The sequence below is a fragment of the Bremia lactucae genome, linkage group LG14 (genome assembly GCF_004359215.1).
Source record: "Bremia lactucae strain SF5 linkage group LG14, whole genome shotgun sequence".
Classification (NCBI taxonomy): domain Eukaryota; phylum Oomycota; class Peronosporomycetes; order Peronosporales; family Peronosporaceae; genus Bremia; species Bremia lactucae.
In genome coordinates this window covers 1,942,966-1,947,906 of record NC_090623.1, presented here as the reverse complement: position 1 = coordinate 1,947,906, position 4,941 = coordinate 1,942,966, and positions in this window count along the sequence as shown.

Sequence of the window (4,941 nt, the reverse complement as noted above, 5' to 3'; positions counted from 1 at the left end):
TCAGAAGGTCCATCGGAGAACACGCGCTCCTGGCGCATGTAAATCGATTGCTCAACGTCTATCGTATCGCGCATCTCGATAGAGATGCGAGCCGATCCCCAGGGCGACGATAGGGAATACACATCCCCTTTTACTTTTTTACTTGCTTCGTGTTGTCAACAAAACACGGACAAGAAATCACCCCAAGTGAGGCATGGAAGTCCTGCCTCACGAGACGACCGATGCAATTAATACATTGCACCGGTTAGAGTTCGTTTTCCAAAAATAACGCGAATCGCGTTAAGCCTTTAAAGCCAGGCTTCGCGTCCAATGCCTTTGACATTGCGGATAAACGCGTTCCAGGCTTGCATCAACGAATTTTTATCTCGCTTGTTGATGCCACTGTACCATCGATGCTTAAGAAAATCATAAAAAAATCTTCTTCAGCGCGAAAGTTCTTCGCGCTGGGATCAAGGCCATGTAGCTTTGTCGCAATAAATAAGGGATATTTATTGTGAGGGGCAGTCTCTCCAGACAAGCTATTGACTAGCCGTTCAAGCAAAAGCCACGGCTTCTTCCAGGGCAAAACGAGACATTTTATTGTCTACGATCCCCTGAGTGGTATCCACTGAAGCAGGGGTACCACAAGAACTGTTATTACGATGGCTTACGCCATCGTCATCACCACGACAGGAATATGTGCGGGTGACGGCACGGTAGACGGTGCTGGCGATGAGGAATCATCCTCATCGTCGGAACCAATCATGCTATAGCAAACGCTATAAGCACGTCTATACGATTGAGCCCCCTCATTCGAAGGCTCATAGTCAGACGCCTAACGATGATTGGGCGACTGTTCTGTTATCCCCGAGACGGCCATTTCGTCCGACTCGCATTCGTGGTCGACCCCCAAAGAGGGGTTGTAATCACGTGGCGAATTACAACGTGCATCCGCAACATCTAGTGTTGCGGGAGGAGATGATACTACGGCAGACGGAACGCTTCCGCAAGGGACAATAATGCGTCGCCCGCGGCTGCATGAACCGCAGCCGAAGGCGCCGCACTATTCGCATACCGCATGGACTTGTTAACCATGCGATCAAATAAAAATGATGGTTTTGACCAATAAAAATCTTTTTTAATAAAGTGGTCATATAGTGACCACTCTACCCAATGACAGTCAGATTGATTGTCGTTAAAGGGAGGGGGGATGTAACATGAAATTAACACTTAAGGCTGTTAGTTAAAATATTATCTAAACGGTAGATAATATTTGGAGAATATTACGTTACATGGTAATATTCTAAAAGCTTATCCATTGGTAGATATAGACCTTTATATCTACTTGCTCTGCGGTCCAGTTAGCGCTGGACGCGCGTAAAGAGAAATACTGATAAGATTTAATTACATGTTTGTATTAGATTATAATAAAGTTTGTATTGAGTGATAGACAAGAAGAACTTAACCATATTAAATACAGCTTACTTTAACCCTCTATAAAGCAAGTGTTATAAAAGAGAAGACTTCTTGGAGTAGAGACAAGATGCCTCTCAGAGGCCGGGATATTCACGTCCCAGATTTTCCAGCCTGTAATGGCTCTATACCAGACATGGTGTCTAAGTCGACATCCGACAAGGCGTCGGGTGGCTCAACTTCCTTGTCCAGCGAACGTTTACGTGTTATTTCACGTGCAATGAAAGGGTTTGACCCGAAATGCCCCGGCGAACCGCCAAAAGTGTCACTAATGACACTCAGTATGGTGCCACCTCGGCCGACCACACTCGCTGGACGTAGACGTGCCACTTCACGTATCTCAGGGGGATTGCACCCTTGAGGTCCTGGCGAGCCGCGAATAGTGTCACTATTGACACTCAGTATGGTGCCACCTCGGCCGACCACACCCGGTGGACTAATTTGTGTACTCCACGTATTTCAGGGATATTGCACCCTTGATGATTCGGTCTTAGGCCAACAATGCTTTCAGCATCCAGTGAATCGTTATTACAACGAGTGTTACTCGACAGAGTACGTGCCGTTCCACCACCTTATTCTGAGTCGAGCTCAGAATTTATGTTTATAACATTGGAGTTAATTATCTCAGACATTCCAAAATCTAAAGCACTGACAGACTCAGTAAGTTATCCGCGCCAATAACGCTTTTGTTGCCTAGCAAAGGTGGGTTTATGACTCTTTCAAGCTTTGCTAACAACACTACGCGTGGTGCCTAAGCTCTTAGACCTCCAATCGATCCATAACTCATGGCGTTCAAGCCAGGCCATACCAAAGATGAGATTATATATCGAATCCAACGAGACAGCATTTCATAATGTCAAAGTCCAGAACCTTTATGCCTAAGTTTAAAGGAACTGGTGGAACAGTGACACGAGTCCCAGTCGCTAAGTCAACAGTGATTGTGTCAGATTCATGCGCTTTAAGCGCCTCAATGTATTGATGATCGAGCATAATTGCAAGACGCCCCTGAGTCAATTAAAATTGACAATGGCTTATCAAAGCCCTTCACAGTCGCTAGATTAAATAACAAGCTAGGCTTGTACTCACGCCCCGTGCCATTACGCACCGAGATAATTGGGGCTATGTCCTGTTTACAATCATCTCCTAGAGACTCAACAGAGCCTAGGTCTTCCACAGTAGGGCGCCCCACACCTACTTGGTATCGACGTTTTAGTGCCCCGTATCAAATTTCTGGTATAGGTCGGAATCGGTGCTCTTTCGAGATATACACGTATTTCGTAGGGGCAGGCCGGACGAAAATGATTTGTGCTTCCGCACATATAACATCTACGGATTTTCTTATGATGTCCACAGCTTGAAAAGCCTCTACTCCTTCCTCCACGAGGCATAGATTCATGGGTTCCGGTCTATTAGACGGTACCCATGTGCTCGAAGAGCTTGATCGGTAAACAGGCGTGCTAACACGAGCCGACTTAAAGTCGAACTCAGCGCGTAGCGCGATGGCAACTGCCTCTTCGAATGTAGCAAGATGAGACCGGAATAATCCCGTCCGGGCAACGACCTCATTCAGACCCCACATAAAAACTGTTACGAGAATTGTTTCTTGCACCGGGTCTTGATGCATAGATGCAAGGCAGTCCTTAACTCCTCGACAAAGTCCTCTAGGTTTCGTTTACCCTTTCGATTCGCTAGGAGCCGTGCTTGTTAGCAAAAAGCCTGATCAGGCGGTGCAAACATGCTGGTCATTTGCTGTTTCAGCGAATCACATGAGGGAAAAGCGTCGTTTATGGACGTGCTGCACGATAGTGCCCACTCAATGGCTCTGCCTCCGAGTTTGGAAATGGCCATAACCACCTTTTGTCGTTCTTTTGAGATCAAGGCGGAGGCAATGAACATATCCATCTGCTTAATCCAAGAAAGGAGATTTTCTCCCTCTTGCCCCTTAAATGTCTTTACATTGACGACTAGAGGGCGAGCCTTCGGCTCAGAATCAGGCACAGAGATACATCTGGCCTACCAGGGAGGATTCATATCGCATGAAGGCTTCAAGACTTGCATGCAGGACCTCTGGTTCCTCGGATATAATGAACTCTACATGTTCAAGCCCTAAAACATTTTTGAGCTTGTCATGAGATGCGCGTTGCGCCTTTGAAAGTTCTGGAAACTCTTCCATTACAGCGAAGGTTGTCTTATAAAGACTCAGGCTTAGATTGACTACGAGTGCTACCAGGTGTAGCGGGGCTACCTCGCTCCTAAAGTCAAAGGAAGACTTTAGACTCAGAATGTCTCTTAATTATATAGAATTAGTTGGTTTAACAACTCAGGGAGTCTTACAAGCGTGTAAGCTTAATAAATTCTAGTTCAAGGGATTCAGGAGTTCGTAGAACCAAGTGGCAACTAGTGCCCAAGAGTATATACCTTACAAAGGCTTCTATCTCCTACAGATCATTGCACAAGCTTTAGGAAGGCACCTAACCCTTTAAGATCAAAGAAGAACTAAACTTTACGTCAGCATTTAAATCTAAATCTTATATTAGCTAATTAAAAATTGATTCCGGCCGCCAGATTTATTTATGGCGGCGACCACATTTGTTACCCATAATAAATGGAATCCAAGTAAGTAACTTTCTCAGCATAAGATAAATGGGAATTTTACACATAAAGTTGATGTACCACAACAACGGTTCTCCAATTGATGTGTGTTCCATTACACGCGTACTTACTTCATTTATCTTTGGAAGCGTTTTAAGTGGCACCACCGGGAAAGTTACATTTCCCAGACTTTTAAGTCGATTCTTTGTCTATTACTGGATAGAATTTATCGCTCTGAACAGTTGACATACTGCGGTAAGCGCTATAACGCTCGGTTTCAGAACTTATTGTCAGCAATTGACTTCTTGCATCATTTTTCTTTCAAGTTTCAAGTATGTTTTCAAATCATCCGGCTCCAGAATCATCGGTCTGCATTCTTTTTAAATGCATTTCACCATCCTTTCATGGCATATCTGGCTTGCGTCACTCCTTCTTTTCATTTTAGACATCATTTGAACAGTCATCTGCACCATCTTTTACTAATCTATTCCGTACACAAGGCACCTTTGACTAATTCATGCCGGATTTTTGTTGAAAGACTTAGACAGCTTTACCGTTCGCACTATAAAAAGCTTGCTAATTGCACCTATATCACCTAGATTCTTACTTAATTCAAATATGAATACTTATTGATTGAAGAGCGGATCGGTGGTCGCTTCCAATGATATCTTACATTGTATAGATTATGGAAAAATCAGTGGAACAAAATTCAATAATGAAATATTAAACCTTGCAGATAGTATGTTAAAAACTTGATTACCTCACTCTTTAAGTAAGAGAAAGACTTGTACATCTACAGAATAAATAAAGGCAACAGATCGAAGAGTTTCACAAGCTCGAAGAGCTTAAAGAGTTATGTTTTACGAACTCAATGGTTCGTAGATTCAAGTGGTACTA